Source organism: Mustela erminea, chromosome 3, assembly GCF_009829155.1.
Source record: "Mustela erminea isolate mMusErm1 chromosome 3, mMusErm1.Pri, whole genome shotgun sequence".
Lineage (NCBI taxonomy): Eukaryota > Metazoa > Chordata > Mammalia > Carnivora > Mustelidae > Mustela > Mustela erminea.
The window spans coordinates 25,631,995-25,653,851 of record NC_045616.1 but is presented as its reverse complement, the minus strand read 5'-3'; the positions used below and the strand labels follow the sequence as shown (position 1 = coordinate 25,653,851).

The following is a 21,857-nucleotide window of genomic DNA, read 5'->3' as shown; positions in this document are numbered from 1 at the left end:
TGATAAACAGGGTCTGTCAATTTAAAATGATTTATTTCATCTTCATAAAGACTTACATTCACCTGAAAATCCTAAATACAAAGGACAATATTTTTCTATTGGAAGATTCTAGAAGAGCTTTCTAATTCTACAGCATCACACTTTGACTAAACACAATAAGGGAATAAGGTAAATCTTTCATCTATGTAATCTAAAAATGCAAATATCACAGAAGGCTAAACCAATATGTTAATATATTAAGATTGGCTTTACTCAAACATTGACATATTTTGAATACTTTACTTTTTCACAAAACAGAAAGTCTAATGTTGTCAGTCTTTAAGAAGGCTATGAGAAAGAGAAAACAGAACACTGAAAGATAAAAAATTAATTAGATTTCTTAGAAAAGTAAAAAAGCAGCGATGTTGTTGAATGATAAGATGAAACTATTCCATGAAATAGTTGTGCAAGCTATATACGCTCCTGGTGTAATTGTGCATTTGTTTACAAACATGTGTGAGTATTTTTATCACTGGTATATTCTTAAGAGGCAAAATTGTGAAATAAGGTATCGAATTATGGAGAAATATATGAACAAAATCCAGCATTGTAATCACATTTTATTTCCATAATATAGTCAAAATGGGTATATCAGGTCTGCCTCTGTCAGTAGAGACTGGTCTTGACAGCACTGTGTAGGAATATGCTGAGAGGAGAAAAATGAAAGGGACTTAGAAGAACTTGAATAGAACACAATTAGGATTTTGAAAAATAGGACACTGTGGTGTCATCTACAGATTCATAAAGGCTGTATCTTTCTTTAAAGTGTGCACTGGAAAAAGGTGCTTTGGATTGAGGAAGGGGAGACTGGACAGTGAATTGAGCCAAGAAACTTCCACTTATTTGCAATATGTTATTTCTTAAAGTCTGAATTACGCAAATATATTTGAGTTTATTTCACTTCATTTTAAAATATTCCATAACAAACGAGACAAGAGAAATTAACAGGATCTTAGGGGAAGAGAGGGAAAAATAAGATGAAATCAGAGAGGGACACAAACCATAAGGGACATTTTTTTTTCTTTCCTTTTTTTTTTTGTTACATATTTTATTAATTTATTTGGCAGAGAGAGAACAACAGGGGGAGCAGCAGAGGGAAAAGCAGGCTTCCTGCTAAACAGTGGGATGTGGGGTTCAATCCGAGGGCTCTAGGATCATGACCTGGGCTGAAGGCAGATGCTTAACTGACTGATCCATCCAAGTGCCCCACTCATAATCATAGGAAACAAACTGAGGTTTAGTGGAGGGGAGATGGGTGAGGGAATGGGGTAATTGGTGATCGGCATTAAGGAGTGTACTTGTTTGTAATGAGCACAGGGTATTACATACAACTGATGAATCCATAAACTCTACCTCTGAATCTAGTAATAGGCCATATGATAATTAGATTAACTTTAAATAAAATTTTAAAAATTAAGTTTAAAAATCAATTGATATGTAGTACTACCATTGTTTTAATATTTTCTATTTTTTTTTAATATTTTCTATTTAATTAGATGGTCAAATAAACCTAGTTCTTATATTTTACTATAAAAATATTTACCTTTGGGAAGGGAGGAGTCAAGATGGTGGAGAAGATGGCTGAGACCACTTCAGATTGCAGGAGATCAGCTAGATAGCTTATTTAAAGATTGCAAACACCTACAAATCCAATGGGAGATCAAAGAGAAGAAGAACAGCAATTCTAGAAACAGAAAATCAGCCACTTTCTGAAAGGTAGGACTGGCGGAGAAGTGAATCCAAAGCGAGGTAAAGATAGACTGCAGAGGGAGGGACCAGATCCCGGCAAGCAGTGGAGCAACAGACCACAAAATCAGGAAGTCTGTTCTGCTGAGGGATATCACTCCAGAGGCTAAACTGTGGCGAAGACCATGCAGGGTCAGCAAGGCCTCAGGTCCCCCAGGGCCACAGAAGGACCGGGGGTGTGTGAGTGTCCCAGAATTTGCAGGTATTAGAATGGGGAAGCCGGCTACAGAGACAGAGCCAAGGAGTGAGCTCTCAGCTCAGGGTTACCTTGAACCGGTCCCAAGCATGGTGAGCTCGGAGCGCGGCTGGAGGCCAGGGAGATGGGAGTAATTGGGCGCTATTCTCTGAGAGCGCATTGAAGAGTGGGGCCTGAGCACGCTCCTCCGGGCTGGAAACTGGGAGGCCACCATTTCCATTCCCGTCCTCTGGAACTCTTCGGAAAGCATTCAGGGAACAAAAGCTCCTGAAAGCAAACCCGAGCGGATTACTCAGCCTGGTCCCTGGTAAGGGCAGTGCAATTCTGCCTGGGGCAAAGACACTGGAGAATCACTACAACAGGCTCCTCCCCTAGAAGATCAACAAGAAATCCAGCCAGGACCAAGTTCACCTACCGAGGAGTAAAGTCTCAATACCAAGGAGGGCAGCGGAATTCGAGAGGAGGAGAAAGCAAAGCTCGGAACTCATGATTCTTTAGTCTTGTAGTTAATTTAAATTTTTTTTTCTTTTTCAATTTTTTTTCTTCTTCTGATAAATTTTTTTAACTTTTAACCTTTTCTTTTTTAACATTTTTCAACTAGTTTATCATATATATATATATATATATATATTTCTTTTTTATATTTTTTCTTTATTCATTTTCTTTTTTTAATTGTTTCTTTGTTTTTTTTTTCTGACCCTCTTTTTATTCCCCTTTCTCCCCCCAATGATTTGGGGTCTCTTATGATTTGGATAAAGCATATTTTTCTGGGGTCTTTCCCACCCTTTTAGTATTTTACTTGCTCCTTCATATACTCTTAACTGGACAAAATGATAAGGTGGAAAAATTCACCACAAAAAAAAGAACAAGAGGCAGTACCGAAGGCTAGGGACCTAGTCAATACAGATATTGGTAATATGTCAGATCTAGAGTTCAGAATGACGATTCTCAAGGTTCTAGCCGGAATTGAAAAAGGCATGGAAGATATTAGAGAAACCCTCTGAGGAGATATAAAAGCCCTTTCTGGAGAAATAAAAGAACTAAAATCAAATCAAGTTGAAATCAAAAAGGCTATTAATGAGGTGCAATAAAAAATGGAGGCTTTCACTGCTAGGATAAATGAGGCAGAAGAAAGAATTCGTGATATAGAAGACCAAATGACAGAGAATAAAGAAGCTGAGCAAAAGAGGGACTAACAGCTACTGGACGACGAAGGGAGAACTCGAGAGATAAGTGACACCATAAGAGGAAACAACATTAGAATAATTGGGATTCCAGAAGAAGAAGAAAGAGAGAGGGAGAACAGAAGGTATATTGGAGAGAATGATTGGAGAGAATTTCCCAATTATGGCAAAGGGAACAAGCATCAAAATCCAGGAGGCACAGAGAACGCCCCTCAAAATCAATAAGAATAGGTCCACACCCCTTCACCTAATAGTAAAATTTACAAGTCTTAGTGACAAAGAGAAAATCCTGAAAGCAGCCCAGGAAAAAAAGTCTGTAACATACAATGGTAAAAATATTAGATTGGCAGCAGACTTATCCACAGAGACCTGGCAGGCCAGAAAGAGCTGGCATGATATATTCAGAGCACTAAACGAGAAAAATATGCAGCCAAGAATACTATATCCAGCTAGGATATCATTGAAAATAGAAGGAGAGATTAAAAGCTTCCAGGACAAACAATAACTGAAAGAATTTGCAAACACCAAACCAGCTCTACAGGAAATATTGAAAGGGGTCCTCTAAGCAAAGAGAGAGCCTAACAGTAGTAGATCAGAAAGGAACAGAGAAAATATACAGTAACAGTCACCTTACAGGCAATACAATGGCACTAAATTCATATCTCTCAATAGTTACCCTGAATGTTAATGGGGTAAATGCCCCAATCAAAGGACACAGGGTATCAGAATGGATAAAAAAAAACAAAACCCATCTATATGTTGCCTACAAGAATCTAATTTTAGATGCAAAAACACCTCCAGATTTAAAGTGAGGGGGTGGAAAAGAATTTACCATGCTAATGGACATCAGAAGAAAGTACGAGTGGCAATCCTTACATCAGATCAATTAGATTTTAAGCCAAGGACTATAATAAGAGATGAGGAAGGACACTATATCATACTCAAAGTATCTGTCCAACAAGAAGATCTAACGATTTTAAATATCTATGCCGACAACGTGGGAGCAGCCAACCATATAAACCAATTAATAACAGAATCAAAGAAACACATCAACAATAATACAATAATAGTAGGGGACTTTAAAACTCCCCTCACTGAAATGGACAGATCATCCAAGCAAAAGATCAACAAGGAAATAAAGGCCTTAAATGACACACTAGACCAGATGGACATCACAGATATATTCAGAATATTTCATCCCAAAGCAACAGAATACACCTTCTTCTCTAATGCACATGGAACATTCTCCAGAATAGATCACATCCTCGGTCCTAAATGAGGCCTCAGCCGGTGTCAAAAGATTGGGATCATTCCCTGCGTATTTTCAGACCACAATGTTCTGAAGCTGGAACTCAATCACAAGAGGAAATTTGGAAAGAACCCAAATACATGGAGACTAAACAGCATCCTTCTAATGAATAGCTCAACCAGGGAGTTAAAGAAGAATTGAAAAAATTCATGGAAACAAATGATAATGAAAACAGAAGGTTCAAAATCAGTGGGACACAACAAAGGTAGTCCTGAGAGGAAAATATATAGCGGTACAAGCCTTTCTCAAGAAACAAGAAAGGTCTCAGGTACACAACCTAACCCTACACCTAAAGGAGTTGGAGAAATAACAATAAAGAAACCCTAAACCCAGCAGGAGAAGAGAAATCATAAAGATCAGAGCAGAAATCAATGAAATAGAAACCAAAAAAAACAATAGAACAAATCAACGAAACTAGGAGCTGGTTCTTTGAAAGAATTAATAAGATTGATAAACCTTTGGCCAGACTTAGCAAAAAGAAAAGAGAAAGGACTCAAATAAATAAAATCATCAATGAAAGAGGAGAGATCACAACTAACACCAAAGAAATACAAACAATTATAAGAACATACTATGAGCAACTCTACGCCTACAAATTTGACAATCTGTAAGAAATGGATGCATTACTTGAGACATATAAACTACTACAACTGAACCAGGAAGAAATAGAAAGCCTGAACAGACCCATAACCAGAAAGGAGATTGAAACAGTCATCAAAAATCTCCAAACAAACAAAAGCCCAGAGCCAGACGGCTTCCTGGGGGAATTCTACCAAACATTTAAAGAAGAACTAATTCCTATTCTCCTGAAACTGTTCCAAAAAATAGAAATGGAAGGAAAAGTTCCAAACTCATTTTATGAGGCCAGCATCACCTTGATCGCAAAACCAGACAAGGATCCCATCAAAAAAGAGAACTACAGACAAATATCCTTAATGTACACAGATGTGAAAATATTCACCAAAATACTAGACAAAAGGATTCAACAGTACATTAAAAGGATTATTCACCACAACCAAGTGGGATTTATTCCAGGGCTGCAAGGTTGGTTCAACATCCACAAATCAATCAATGTGATAAAACACATTAATAAAAGAAAGAACGAGAACCATATCATACTCTCAATAGATGCTGAAATAGCATTTGACAAAGTACAGAATCCCTTCCTGATCAAAACTCTTCAAAGTGCAGGGATAGAGGGCACATACATCAATATTATCAAAGCCATCTATGAAAACCCACTGCAAATATCATTCTCAATGGAGAAAAACTGAAAGCTTTTCCGCTAAGGTCAGCAACATGGCAGGGATGTCCATTATCACCACTGCTATTTAACATAGTACTAGAAGTCCTAGCCTCAGCAGTCAGACAACAAAAGGAAATCAAAGGCATCCAAATCGGCAAAGAAGATGTCAAACTATAACTCTTCACAGATGATATGATACTATATGTGGAAAACCCAAAAGACTCCACTCCAAAACTGCTAGAACTTGTACAGGAATTCAGTCAGTGTCAGGATATAAAATCAATGCACAGAAATCAGTTGCATTTCTCTACACCAACAACAAGACAGAAGAAAGAGAAATTAAGGAGTCCATCCCATTTACAATTGCACCCAAAACCATAAGATAACTAGGAATAAACCTAACCAAAGAGGCAAAGAATCTATACTCAGAAAACTATAAAGTACTCATGAAAGAAATTGAGGAAGACACAAAGAAATGGAAAAATGTTCCATGCTCCTGGATTGGAAGAACAAATATTGTGAAAATGTCTATGCTACCTAATGCAATCTACACATTTAATGCAAATCCTATCAAAGTGCCATCCATCTTTTTCAAAGAAATGGAACAAATAATCCTAAAATTTATATGGAACCAGAAAAGACCTCAAATAGCCAAAGGAATATGGAAAAAGAAAGCCAAAGTTGGTGGCATCACAATTCCGGACTTCCAGCTCTATTACAAAGCTGTCATCATCAAAACAGCATGGTACTGGCACAAAAACAGACACATAGATCAGTGGAACAGAATAAAGAGCCCATAAATAGACCCTCAACTCTATGGTCAACTTATCTTTGACAAACCAGGAAAGAATGTCCAATGGAAAAAAGACAGCCTCTTCAACAAATGGTGTTGGGAAAATTGGACAGCCACATGCAGAAAAATGAAATTGGACCATTTCCTTACACCACACATGAAAATAGACTCAAAATAGACCTCAATGTGAGAAAGGAATCCATCAAAATCCTTGAGGAGAACACAGGCAGCAACCTCTTCAACCTCAGCCACAGCAACATCTTCCTAGGAACATTGCCAAAGGCAATGGAAGCAAGGGAAAAATGAACTATTGGGATTTTATCAATATAAAAAGCTTCTGCACAGCAAAGGAAACAGTTAACAAAACCAAAAGACAACTGACAGAATGGGAGAAGATATTTGCAAACGACATATCAGATAAAGGGCTAGTGTCCAAAATCTATAAAGAACTTAGCAAACTCAACACCCAAAGAACAAATAATCCAATCAAGAAATGGGCAGAGGACGTGAACAGACATTTCTGCAAAGAAGACATCCAAAAGGCCAACAGACACATGAAAAGGTGCTCCAGATCACTTGGCATCAGGGAAATACAAATCAAAACCACAATGAGATACCACGTCACACCAGTCAGAATGGCTATAATTAACAAGTCAGGAAACGACAGATGCTGGTGAGGATCCGGAGAAAGGGGAACCCTCCTACACTGTTGGTGGGAATGCAAGCTTGTGCAACCATTCTGGAAAACAGCTTGGAGGTTCCTCAAAATGCTGAAAATAGAACTACCCTATGATCCAGCAATTGCACTACTGGGTATTTACCCTAAAGATATGAACATACTGATCTGAAGGGGCATGTGCACCTGAATGTTTATAGCAGCAATATCTACAATAGCCAAACTATGGAAAGAACCTAGATGTCCATCAACAGATTAATGGATAAAGAAGAGGTGGTATATATACACAATGGAATACTATGCAGCCATTAAAAGAAATGAAATCTTGACATTTGTGACGACGTGGATAGAACTAGAGGGTATATTATGCTGAATGAAATAAGTCAATCGGAGAAAGACAACTATCATATGATCTCCCTGATATGAGAAAGTGGAGATGCAACATGGTGGGTTAAGTGGGTAGGAGAAGAATAAATGAAACAAGATGGGATTGGGAGGGAGACAAACCATAAGTGACTCTTAATCTCACAAAACAAACTGAGGGTTGCTGAGGGGAGGAGGGTTGGGAGAGGGGAGTGGGGTTATGGACATTGGGGAGGGTATGGGCTATGGTGAGTGCTGTGATGTGTGTAAACCTGGTGATTCAGAGACCTGTACCCCTGGGGGTAAAAATATATGTTTAAAAAAATTTTAAAAATTATTTAAAAAATTTAACTTTGGTAGATTAGAATTTAGGAAATCCATTCTGTATATTGACTGATTTGAATATGAAGGAAAAATGTGAATATGAAGGAACTAATGTTTGAATCTGAGGAAAACAATATATAATGCTTAGAAGGAAAAAATGGCTTGTATTTTTTAATACATTTTTTTTTAATTTTATTATATTTTTTTAGTGTTCTAAGATTCATTGTTCATGCACCACACCCAGTGCTCCATGCAATATGTGACCTCCTTAATACCCAATACCAGGCTCATCTACCCCCTACTCCCTCCCCTCCAAAACCCTCAGTTTGTTTCTCAGAGTCCACATCTCTCATGGTTCATCTCCCCCCCCGCAATTTCCCCTGACTCACTTCTCCTCTCCATCCAATGTCCTCTGTGCTATTCCTTATGCTCTACAAGTAATTGAAACCATGTTATTATTGACTTTCACTGACAGCCTTCCCTTTGAGAGCAGGAACACGACAAGGATGCCCACTCTCACCACTGTTGTTCAACATAGCACTAGAAGTCCTAGCAACAACAATCAGACAGTAGAAAGAAATGAAAGGTATTCAGATTGGCAAAGAAGAAGTCAAACTCTCTCTCTTCACAGATGACATGATACTTGATATGGAAAACCCAAAAGATTCCACCCCTAACCTACTAGAACTTGTACAGCATTTCAGTAATGTGGCAGGACACAAAGTCAATGTACAGAAATCAGTTGATTTCCTATACACTAACATTAAAAATATAGAAAGGGAAATGAGAGAATTGATTCCATTTACTCTGTCTTGTATTTTTTTAAGATTTTTTTTAAGTAATGGTACACCCAACATGAGGCTCGAACTCAGGACCCAAAGCTCAAAAGTCACATGCAATACCAACAGCCAGCCGGGCATCCCCTTCTCTTCTTTTTTTAAATGAATTCAACTGATGAATTACTGAACTCTACATCTGAAACTAATGATGTGCTATATGCTGGCTAGTTGGATTTATTTATTTATTTATTTTTAAGAATTTATTTATTTGATAGATCACAACTAGGCAGAGGGGCAGGCAGAGTGAGAGAGGGAAGAAGGCTCCCTACTGAGCAGGGAGCCCAGCTCAGGTCTCGATCCCAGGACCCTGGGAACATGACCCTAGCCAAAGGCAGAGGCTTAACCCACTGAGCCACCCAGGTGCCCCGAATTTATTATATTTTTTAAAGATTTTATTCATTTATTGGACAGAGATCACAAGTAGGCAGAGAGGCAGGCAGAGAGAGAGGGAGAAACAGGCTCCTCACTAAGCAGAGAGCCTGATGCAGTGCTCGATCCCAGGACCCTGAGACCATGACTTGATCTGAAGGCAGAGGCTTAACCCACTGAGCCACCCAGGCACCCTAGCTAGTTAAATTTAAATAAAAGATGTTATTAAGAATATTAAGAAAATAAATGAAGCAAAATTAGAGAACTTCTAAAAATGTCTTCATATTTCACCACATACATACTTCCCAAATCATGAAATTACTAGTATTTCTTTTAAATTGAGCCAGAAACAAGTCATGTATTTTGTGTGTGTTTTTTTTAACTTGTATGATCTTCAGAAATCAAATGCAGTTAAAATAAACCAATTGAGAAATGGAAGCAATTGGTTATTTTCTGAATAGATGAATAGACTCTTCGTTAGGATGGTATAGTAAGTCCCTGCCTTTTATCTCGGCATGCCGTGCCCTTGTTGATCTAGCCCAAATTATTCTCCATTCATTTTCCATCAACCTTCCTTCATAGACAAGGTCATTATCTTACTGTCATTCAAACGTGTCCTGTATCCATCTAACTCTGTACCTTTACTGCTTCTTCACATGTCAGTCACATAGTCCTTTTTTTTTTTTCCAAAAAATTAGATTTATCTAACCCTCCTAATGAAGTAGATTTGTATCTAAAGCTACAAACATTTCCTCTGATTGATAGTTAATGAAGTGTGTTTTAAACCTCTTCATTTTATCATACGGAAGTTTTTGCATAGCTGTATACATTACATTAATCTTAATCATTACATGCCTGACACAAGAATATTTCTCACTGAGTAAGATACTAATTAGATATCCTTTTCTACCGAAGTTTGATCTTTAACATATATGCCATCTGTTCATACTGCTCAAGAATAACTTAATTTGTCTCCCTAATTGAAATAGTAATGAGTTCTGAGCTGTAGTTTATTGATGCAAAATGATGCCAGTTGAAGGCAGTAGCATGGTATGTGAATTAAAAGATCAGCCCAGTTTTGACTTAGGTGTTCTGTGTTGTGTATTAAATCGTTTTCTTAAGGAGTCTTTTTGAAAATGAATTTTCTTTGGATTCATTTTATTGACAAAAATCCCTTAAAATTACTTATGTATACACTGGAATTGAAAATAAGCTGTTTTTCCACCTTAACTAAATTTAGTGTGGGGTATGCTACACCTATGAGGTACCTTTGAGTATTTAAATATGTGAGAACATGAATGGGCAAGTGTATATGTCATGTATAAAAGGTTTATGAATAGTGTCCTATGTCTTGTCATGGTTAAATTCCAGATCTAGAATTGCACCTGCTAAAAGCTCTAACAAATTATTAATGTTTTAATGCATTTTCACCAGTCCATTGAACCCAAGAAAGACCTACGTATCCTTCACCTGAATGTTAATACTTCTGTTTTCAAGGTTTTCACATTTTCTATAGGCTGCTTATTTTATTTCCTGTTAAAGCATAGCTTTAAGCACATTTATGATGATGGAGTTAGTCTTAATGTTTTGTTGCTCTGTAATAGACTATTTGAACTGCTTTGCAATCCTCTGTGATGAATGTGGACACATAAATTTGGAGTACCCACTTAGTAATTTAATTGTCTGAAGGTCTTAGCCATAACTTGTTAATAAAGAATTATGAAAAATACTTCACAATGATAAAATATTTAGTAAAATATAAACGAAATAATATTTGCAGCCCTAACATTGAAGTTACTTATAATCAATTCAGAAGCAGAAAATGTGACCTTATCCTGGGAAATTTTCTTTGCTCCATGCTGTAATTTCTTATATTAATATAGCCACTTGCACTTATTTTTGTTAAGGTTTAGTTATTTATTTTAGAGAGCAGGTTGGAATAAGTAGAGGGAGAGCAGGAGAATCCTGAAGTTGATTCCCTGCTGAACGCAGAGTCCCACTTAGGGCTCAATCCCAGGACCTTGAGATCATAACCTGAGTGCAAGACAGAGGCTTAACCCACTGAGCCACCCAGGCACACCTCTGCTTATTTTAAATAGTGCTGTTGTTACAGATTTTTCCTCCATCCTTTAAGTTTTAGCCTACTTACATTATTATAGTTGTAATAAGTCTTTCTGTTGATAGCATTTAGTCGTATTAACCCATTATGATAAATTCTGCCTTTAAGTCGATATTTTTAGATTCTCTTAATACAGTTGTAAGAGTCTGAATTTGCTGTTACATTTTATTTTCTGTTCATTTTCTTCTACTTAATACTTCATGTTTTCTTGGAGATTTATGAAAGATTTTTAGTATTTTTTAACTTCTAGACCAGGACTTTTAATATTTCATGTTTTTTATTACTTGAGGGCTTACAAAATCCATATAGAACTATGTTCAGAGTAGCCCTTTTTTTAAGTTGGAATGTAGAAATGTTAGGATTATAGGAATTTCTTCACCCTCTTATTTTAATGCTTTAGTTGTCTTAGTGCTACATAATCTCCATCTACTTATATAATCCTTTTAAATATTGTTGAGTATTTTTTTTGCTGTGCAGAAAATTTTTACCTTGATGAAATTCCAATAGTTTATTTTTGCTTTTCTTTCCCTTGCCTTAGACATACCTAGGAAGATGTTGCTACAACCGAGGTCAAACAGGTTGCTGCCTGTGTTCTCCTGTAAGATTTGTTTTTTCTTTCTCCTCTAGGATTTTGATGGCTTCCTATCTCACATTTAGGTCTTTCATTCATTTTGAATTTATGTCTTATATGATGAATAAAAGAGGTCCACTTTCATTTGTCTTTGTATGGCTATCCAGTTTTCCCAGCCCCATTTGTTGAAGAGACTTTTTCTCACTGGATACTCTGTCCTGTTTTGTGGAAGATTAATGACCATATAGCTGTGGGTTCATTTCTGGGTTTCCTACTCTGTTCCATTAATCAGTGTGTCTGTTTTTGTGACAATATCGCCCTGTTTTGATGACTGCAGCTTCCTAATAGAGCTTGATGTCCAGACTTTGGATGCCACCAACTTTACTCTTCTTTTTAAAGATTGGTTTTTTTGGATTTTTGAGGTCTTCGGTGCTTTGATACAGATTTCAGGATTGCTCTAGCTCTGTGAAGAAAGGCTGGTGATTGCATTAATGTGTAGATAACTTTGGATAGTATAGACAGGTTAACAATATCTGTTCTTGCAGTCCATGAACATGGGCTGTTTTTTCTCATTAGACAATGTTCTAAATGTTAAATGTCAAACATACTTTGAAGAATTCAGAGAAGAGTAGTTAATTTACAATCTCTTATAGCTTTTTCTTCATTCGTATTTTCCAAGTTTCCTTCTGAAACTATATCCTTCTGCAGTAAGAATTTTCTTGGGGCACCTGGTTGTCTCAGTTGGTTAAGTAGCTGGCTCTTTTTTTTTTTTTTTTTTTTTATGGCTGGCTCTTGATCTCCATTCAGGTCTTGATCTCCAGGTCGTGGTTGTTGAGTTCAGGCCCCACACTGGGCTATGCACTGGGTGTGGAGCCAACTTAAAAAAAAAAAACAAAAACAAATTATTTTCTTTAGCAGTTGCTTAACTTGTTTTTAAGATTTTATATATTTATTTATTTGAGAGAGAGAGCACAGAGGGAGAGTGAGTGATAGGGAGAAGCAGACTTCCCACTGAGCAAGATTCCAATACAGAGCTCCAACCCGGGATCCAGAGATCATGACATGAGGTGAAGGCAGGTGCTTACCTGTCTGGGCCCCCTGAGGCGCTCCTTTAGCATTTCTCTTGATGAGGTTTGTTAGCTATGATTTTCTTCTTCTTTTTTAATCAGTAAAATGTCATTGTAACTTAATTATGGATATTGTCACTGAATTCAAAGTTATAAAATGACATATTTTCATTTACCACTTTGAAATTATGCCCGTTAAGTCAGTGCATGAGAAGCTAAAGAACATATGAAGTATGTGTGTATAAATACATGTATAATATTTCTATATTTTATGTAATATTATTGAGCAATGAGATGGAAAGAATTCTATTTTTTTGCAACATGGGTGAAAGTGGGGGACATGATACTAAGCAAAATAAGCCAGACATGAAAAGACAAATACTATGATCACAGTTATATGTAGAATCTGAAGGAAAGAAAAAAATAAAACCCAAAGAAACAGTAGAAGGGTGGCTCCCAGGGGCTACTGAACGGAGGGTGTAGAAATGGGGAGATGTTGATAAAAGGGAACAAAGTAGGATTTGCATAGGATAGGTCTAGAGATCTTGTATATAGGCATGATTCCTATATTTAATAATGCTGAGTGTTGAGTATTACTCAATTACAATATTACGATTACAGTATTACTCAATTACTCAATTATAATAGTACTGAGCCCTGGATATATGCCAAGAGAATAGATTTCAGGTACAAGCGTCTCTTACACAAAATAACTAAAGAAACCTGTTAGCTTAATGGTAGTAATCATTTATATATGTAATACATATTATATAAAGTTACCATGTTGTACATCATGAATACATATATAACTTTTATTTAAAAATCAGTGAAAACAAAAATGGCTACTTTCTTCTGACCCTCATGGTTTTGCTGAGAAATCTACAGTCATTTGAATTGTTTGCTGTTATTAATACCATACTTTTTTTTTCTTTCCTGGCTGCTTCCAGTATTTTTTTTTTAAAGATTTTATTTATTTGACACAGAGAGAGATCACAAGTAGGCAGAGAGGCAGGCAGAGAGAGAGGGAGAAAGCAGACTCCCTGTTGAGCTGAGAGCCTGATGCGGGCTCAATCCCAGGACCCTGAGATCATGACCTGAGCGGAAGTCGGAGGCTTAACCCACTGAGCCAAGCTGGCACCCCAAGCTTCCAATATTTTTTTGAATATATTATGTTTTCAGTAGTTTATGATGGCTTTGAGGAAAGATCTTTTGGGTTTTTCCATTTGGGACTCATTGAATTTCTTGAATTTATAAATTTATGTCTTTATATTGGAAAAGTTTTCATGCAGTATTTCTTACGATACTTGGCAGCGCCACACTTTTCTTGCCTTTTGGGATACCTATGACATGAACTTGAGAATACTTAGGAATATCTAACAATCTCTGAAATTCTATTCAGTTTTTTGCTTTTTTTCTTTTCTATGCTATCTAGATAGATCAATAGAAAATAGGCTCTAAGAATTCATTGACTCTTTCCCTCTGTTCAATTCATGCTACTATTGAGAAACCATCCAGTGAAATTTTTACTTCAGTTATTAACTTTTTCATTTCTAAAATTCCTGTTTGTTTCTCAATCGTATTCTTTGTTGACCCATTCTATTTTTCTATATTTAAAAGAAAAATATCACCTAGAACATTTTCAAAATAGCCACTTAAAGGTCTTTATCACATAATATGTTATCTGTGTAATATTGGTGTGTTTAATTTTTTGTGTGCAATTCTTTGTATGCCAAAAAATGATAATTGTAACCTGGTTATTTTTTAGTATTATGTTCAGAACTTTGGGTCTTGTCCATTTCCTACTGATGATGAGGATATCTTTGTGTTGGTAAGCGGTCAGTGTGGTTAATGAAAGTTCAGGCCACAAGTTCCAACATACTTTTGTGGACTGTGGTTTCACTGTCAGTTTATTTTTCCAAATTTACGTTGCTTTTTATGACATCCATATGACACCCAGGTGATCATTATGGAACCCAGGTGATTATCTATGCTTTGGTTCAGTTTTCTAGGTTTTTAATAGGCTTATTAAGGACAGATCCATGGGGGTAAGCCCAGGAGTTGATAAAACAACAAACCAAACCAATATATTGTTTATTTTCTAATTCCTTTCACTTTGCTGTCTTTCCTGCAATTTCCTGTTCGATGACATTACCTTTGTCATTCAGTGAAAAACTTGGAGAACTAATGAACTTACTCTGCTGTACACTTCTGTGATTACATCCCTGTCTCGCATGGAGTAAAGGGAGATGGGAAAATAGAACAGTGTGGAATGGCCCCACACTCTTGGAACTGCAGGTCCCCTGAATGAAGATGGAAGTTAAGTTTCCATTCCCCAGTGTTTAGCCTCAGGTAGTTTCCATCAGCTTCTGCTGCCACTGTGGAGATTGGCTGGTGGATTGGACAGTAACGTAACAGAGAAAAGAAAAGAAAACAAAAGGTCTATTTCCATACTCAACTGAGCATTAGGAGTTTTGTTTTCTCTCTCTCTTTCTCTCTCTCTCTCTTCAAGACAGTATTTTAGGATGCTCTCGGCATGAGCCCCAATGCTGATTGTGGTTTCTGTCACAAGTTCAAGCTAGGAAATATTAGGGGTCAATGGTAACTGTTACCAGTTCAGTGATACTTTACATTTGGTGTTCTTAATCTGCCTGCTACTATTTCTTTTCATAGTCTTCAAAAAGCTGTTCTCTGTGGTCTTTTCAGGTTTTATAATTGCACTCAGTGGCAGAGACCAGATGGAGTATGCTTACTCAGTATTACCCAGAAGAAGAGTGGATACAAATATATTTATGTTCACAGAAATTTTTAGAATGATATTTAAGAAGCTGCAGGGTTAGATTGTGATATCAAGGAAAATTGAGTTTTTGGTTTTTTTTTTTAATATTCTCTACCGTGTGAAAAATTTTTTTGGCATGTGTTCTTTCATTTTGTAAAACCTATTTGTGGTATAGTGTTTGCCAGAATGACCTTGATTATTCTTTTCCTTGTATTAGCTTTCCATGAAATTAATATATATATAACCAAGGGGTAAAGACTATTTTTTTTAATCCCTTCAATCTGTGCTGCCTTGGAGACTTTTTTTTTTTTTTTTTAAGATTTCATTTGCTTATTTAAGAGAAAGCTCAGGCAGGGGGATGGGCAGAAGGAGAAGAATAAGCAGACTCCCCACCTCTGACCTGTGATCATGACCTGAGCCAAAGGCAGATGCTTAACCAACTGAGCCACCCAGGTGCCCTGAGATTTCTTTCTTTCTTTGTTTCTTTTTTGATAAATAGAATGTGTCATGATAGTGTGTCCATGTGAGCCTAAGCATTAAGACACTTGTCATGCTTTTGCCTTTTCTGATTAAACATTATGAGTGAGTCCTGCTTGAGACCAGTCCAAATTGTGGGCTTAAAAAATTGGATACAAATAAATTGTGGTACTTATTTTTTTTTCTTTTTAAAGATTTTATTTATTTATTTGACAGACAGAGATCACAAGTAGTCAGAGAGGCAGGCAGAGAGAGAAGGAAGCAGGCTCCATGATGAACAGAGAGCCCGATGTAGGGCTCTCTAGCAGGAATTGCTAGGTCCTATGATAATTTCCTGACATGAGCAGAAGGCAGAGGCTTTAACCTACTGAGCCACCCAGGCGCCCAAATTGTGCTACTTCTGAGTCGAAGTAGAATTGCAAACCAATACCACAATGAATTATAATAGATACATACACATGTAATTCTAAAAAATCTTTGACTTTAAGACTTGACAACCTCTCTTTCTCTGACTAGGTGACCTCGGTTTGACTAAATATTTAAATGTTTGAGGTAACTGTATAAATTAAAATAGGTAGATTTCCATCTGCTCATATAAACAAAAATACTTTCTGACATCTTCACACATGCACATCTTTTTGTCCTATAGTGGATTGCCTCTTCTGCAAAGAATAAATCCCATTTTCTCCTACACTTAAATCGCCAAATAAATAAATAAATAAATAAAAGTGGCTAACTTTACTTTCTTGAATTGATAAATTTTCTTATCTTCTCTTGCTTTCCTACTCAGTTCAGTGGAGTCACCAGTTAAATTAACAGGCAGAGGGGCCCCTGGGTGGCTCAGTGGGTTAAAGCCTCTGCCTTCGTCTCAGGTCATGATCCCAGGGTCCTGGGATCGAGCCCTGCATCAGGCTCTCTGCTCAACAGGGAGCCTGCTTCTTCCTCCTCTCTCTCTCTGCCTGCCTCTCTGCCTACTTGTGATCTCTCTCTGTCAAATAAATAAATAAAAATCTTAAAAAAAAAAATAACAGGCAGAAGCAGATGGTCTTTGCAATAATGAGAGGTCAATTTACTATGTCAAGGAATGAAGAAAATGAAAAAAAAAAGCAATTTAGCAAGAAGTAAGTTTAACGAACACATACTTCAAATTAAAGTGTACTCTCAAACATTATTCATTTATGACTTTTTAGTTTATTGCATTAGTTATCAATTAAATTCAACAAAATTCTACCTCTTGCAGAATTTTATTTCTTCTGGGCATATGTAGCTCCGAAAGAATAGTATTTCTTCCTTGAAACAACTGTTTTAACAATTAGTGAAATTTTTTCTCACTCAAGATTTTGGGGGTACATTTGTTAAACTGTCGGTAACTGGCATAACATCTGACCTAATTCTAATTTGCAGAACATACTTGGAGCTTAGATATATCATTGTTCATAATACTTTCTAATTATATCAAAGGAGAGATAACCTTTATGAACAAATAATGACATTCAAAGAAAACTGGACTGTTTTTTCTCAAATGTGGATAAATCACTTTTTGCTAATTCTTCTATTGCTAATATTTTACTATAAATTATACAAAAGTTGGGATGCCTGGGTGGCTCAGTCAGTTAAGCATCTGCCTTCGGCTCAGCTCATGATCCTAGCGTCCTGGGATCGAGTCTCACATCAGGCTCCCAGCTCAGCAGGGAGCCTGCTTCTCCCTCTGCCTCTGCCTGCTGCTCCCCCCTGCTTGTGTTCTCTCTCTGTCAAATAAATAATTAAAATCTTAAAATATGCAGATGGTCTCAGTATTAATTTTGGCAAAGTATTGACCTACACACAATGGAAGTAAATACCCAGTAGTGCAATTGCTGGATCATAGGGTAGTTCTATTTTCAACATTTTGAAGAACCTCCATGCTGTTTTCCAGAGTGGTTGCACCAGCTTGCATTCCCACCAACAGTGTAGGAGGGTTCCCCTTTCTCCGCATCCTCGCCAGCATCTGTCATTTCCTGACTTGTTAAGTTTAGTCATTGTGACTGGTGTGAGGTGATATCTCATTGTGGCTTTGATTTGTATTTCCCTGATGCCGAGTGATATGGAGCACTTTTTCATGTGTCTGTTGGCCATTTGGATGTCTTCTTTGCAGAAATGTCTGTTCATGTCCTCTGCCCATTTCTTGATTGGATTATTTGTTCTTTGGGTGTTGAGTTTGCTAAGTTCTTTATAAATTTTGGACACTAGCCCTTTATCGGATATGTCGTTTGCAAATATCTTCTCCCATTCTGTCAGTTGTCTTTTGGTTTTGTTAACTGTTTCCTTTGCTGTGCAGAAGCTTTTGATATTGACGAAATCCCAATAGTTCATTTTTGCCCTTGTTTCCATTGCCTTTGGCGATGTTTCTAGGAAGACGTTGTTGTGGCTGAGGTTGAAGAGGTTGCTGCGTGTGTTCTCCTCAAAGATTTTGATGGATTCCTTTCTCACATTGAGGTTCTTCATCCATTTTGAGTCTATTCATGTGTGGTGTAAGGAAAAGGTCCAATTTCATTTTTCTGCATGTGACTGTCCAATTTTCCCAACACCATTTATCGAAGAGGCTGTCTTTTTTCCATTGGACATTCCTTCCTGCTTTGGTGAAGATTAGTTGACCATAGAGTTGAGGGTCTATTTCTGGGCTCTCTATTCTGTTCCATTGATCTATGTGTCTGTTTTTGTTCCAGTACCATGCTGTCTAGATTATGAAGTCCGGAATTGTGATGCCACCAAATATAGCTTTCTTTTTCAATATTCCTTTGGCTATTCGAGGTCTTTTCTGGTTCCATATAAATTTTAGGATTGTTTGTTCCATTTCTTTGAAAAAAATGGGTAGAATGTTGATAGAGATTGCATTAAATGTGTAGATTGCTTTAGGTAGCATAGACATTTTCCCAATATTTGTTCTTCCAATCCAGGACCATGGAACATTTTTCCATTTCTTTGTGTCTTCCTCAACTTCTTACAGGAGTACTTTATAGTTTATGAGTATAGATTCTTTGCCTCTTTGGTTAGGTTTATTCCTAGGTATCTTATGGTTTTGGGTGCAATTGTAATTTCTCTTTCTTCTGTCTTGTTGGTGTAGAGAAATGCAACTGATTTCTGTGCATTGATTTTATATCTGGACACTTTACTAAATTTCTGCACAAGTTCTAGGAGTTTTGGAGTAGAGTCTTTTGGATTTTCCAAATATACTATCATTTCATCTGCGAAGAGTGATAGTTTGAATTCTTCTTTGCCAATTTGGATGACTTTAAATTCTTTTTGTTGTCTGATTGCTGAGGTTAGGACTTCTAGTACTATGTTGAATAACAGTGGTGAAAATGGACATCCCTGCCGTGTTCTTGACCTTGAGAAAGATACTTGCGGTGGATTTGTCATAGATGGCTTTGATAATATTGAGGTATGTGTCCTCTATCCTTACACTTTGAAGAGTTTTGATCAGGAAGGGATGCTGTACTTTGTCAAATGCTATTTCATCATCTATTGAGAGTATCATATGGTTCTTATTCTTTCTTTTATTAATGTGTTTTATCACATTGATTTTTGAATGTTGAACCAACCTTGCAGCCCTGGAATAAATCCCACTTGGTTGTGGTGAATAATCCTTTTAATGTACTGTTGAATCCTATTGGCTAGTGTTTTGGTGAGAGTTTTCACATCTGTGTTCATTAAGGATATTGGTCTGTAATTCTCTTTTTTGATGGGATCCTTGTCTGGTTTTGGGATCAAGGTGATGCTGACCTCATAAAATGAGTTTGGAAGTTTCCATTTCTATTTTTTGGAACAGTTTCAGGAGAATAGGAATTAGTTTTTCTTTAAATGTTTGTTAGAATTCCCCTGGGAATCCATCTGGCCCTGGACTCTTGTTTGTTTGAAGATTTTTGATGACTGTTTCAATCTCCTTACTGGTTATGGGTCTGTTCAGGTTTTCTATTTCTTCCTGGTTCAGTTGTGGTAGTTTATGTCTCTAAGAATGCATCCATTTCTTCCAGATGGTCAAATGTGTTTGCATAGAGTTGCTCATAGTATATTCTTATAATTGTTTGTATTTCTTTGGTGTCAGTTGTGATCTCTCCTCTTTCATTCATGATTTTATTTATTTGGGTCCTTTTTGTTTTCTTTTTGATGACTCTGGCCAGGGTTTTATAAATCTTATTAATTCTTTCAAAGAACCAGCTCCTAGTTTCATTGAATTGTTCTATTGTTTTTTTGGTTTCTATTTCATTGATATCTGCTCTGATCTTTTAATTTCCCTTCTCCTGTTGGGTTTAGGCTTTCTTTGTTGTTCTTTCTCCAGCTCCTTTAGGTTTAGGGTTAGGAGGTGTATTTGAGACCTTTCTTGTTTCTTGAGAAAAGCTTGTACCACTATATATTTTCCTCTCAGGACTGGCTTTGCTGTGTCCCACAAATTTTGAACTGTTGTGTTTTCATTATCATTTGTTTCCATGAATTTTTTCAATTCTTCTTTAACTTCCTGGTTGACCCATTCATTAGAAGGATGCTGTTTAGTCTCCATGTATTTGGGTTCTTTCCAAATTTCCTCTTGTGATTGAGTTCCAGCTTCAGAGCATTGTGGTCTGAAAATATGCAGGGAATGATCCCAATCTTTTAATACCGGCTGAGGCCTGATTTAGGACTGAAGATATGATCTATTCTGGAGAATGTTCCATGTGCATTAGAGAAGAAGGTGTATTCTGTTGCTTTGGGATGAAATGTTCTGAATATATCTGTGATGTCCATCTGGTCCATTTGTCATTTAAGGCCTTTATTTTCTTATTGATCTTTTACTTGGATGATCTGTCCATTTCAGTCAGGGGAGTGTTAAAGTCCCCTACTATTATTGTATTGTTGTTGATGTGTTTCTTTGATTTTGTTATTTTTTTTACTTTATTTTTTATTTTCAGCATAACAGTATTATTTTTGTACCACACCCAGTGCTCCATGCAATCCGTCCCCTCTATAATACCCACCACCTGGTACCCCGACCTCCTATCCCCGGCCCCATCAAAACCCTCAGATTGTTTTTCAGAATCCATAGTCTCTCATGGTTCACCTCCCCTTCCAATTTCCCCCAACTCCCTTCTCCTCTCTATCTCCCCATGTCCTCCATGCTATTTGTTATGCTCCACAAATAAGTGAAACCATATGATAACTCACTCCCTCTGCTTGACTTATTTTACTCAGCATAATCTCTTCCAGTCCCATCCATGTTGCTACAAAAGTTGGGTATTCATCCTTTCTGATGGAGTCATAATACTTCATAGTGTATATGGACCACATCTTCCTTATCCATTCGTCCGTTGAAGGGCATCTTGTTTCTTTCCACAGTTTGGTGACCGTGGCCATTGTTGCTATAAACATTGGGGTACAGATGGCCTTTCTTTTCACTACATCTGTATCTTTGGGGTAAACACCCAGGAGTGCAATGGCAGGGTCATAAGGAAGTTCTATTTTTAATTTCTTGAGGAATCTCCACACTGTTCTCCAAAGAGGCTGCAACAACTTGAATTCCCACCAACAGTGTAAGAGGGTTCCCCTTTCTCCACATCCCCTCCAACACATATTGTTTCCTGTCTTGTTAATTTTGGCCATTCTAATTGGTGTAAGGTGATATCTCAAGGTAGTTTTAATTTGAATCTCCCTGATGGCTAGTGATGATGAACATGTTTACATGGGTCTGATAGCCATTTGTATGTCTTCATTGGAGAAGTGTCTGTTCATATCTTCTGCCCATTTTCTTAT

General features: G+C 37.0%; 1 protein-coding gene and 1 long non-coding RNA gene across 2 annotated transcripts in view; one reads left to right on the top strand and one right to left on the bottom strand.

Annotated features, from left to right (window-relative positions):
• LOC116587173 (protein FAM170A-like) overlaps positions 1-21,857 on the top strand; it is a 932,324-nt gene that overhangs the window by 292,615 nt on the left and 617,852 nt on the right. The window lies entirely within an intron of this gene.
• On the bottom strand, positions 2,059-20,015 carry LOC116586010. Its single transcript, XR_004283853.1, has 3 exons — positions 20,005-20,015; positions 19,404-19,405; positions 2,059-2,248 (listed from the first exon to the last, which is right to left on the bottom strand). It is a non-coding gene; the product is annotated as an uncharacterized LOC116586010 (long non-coding RNA).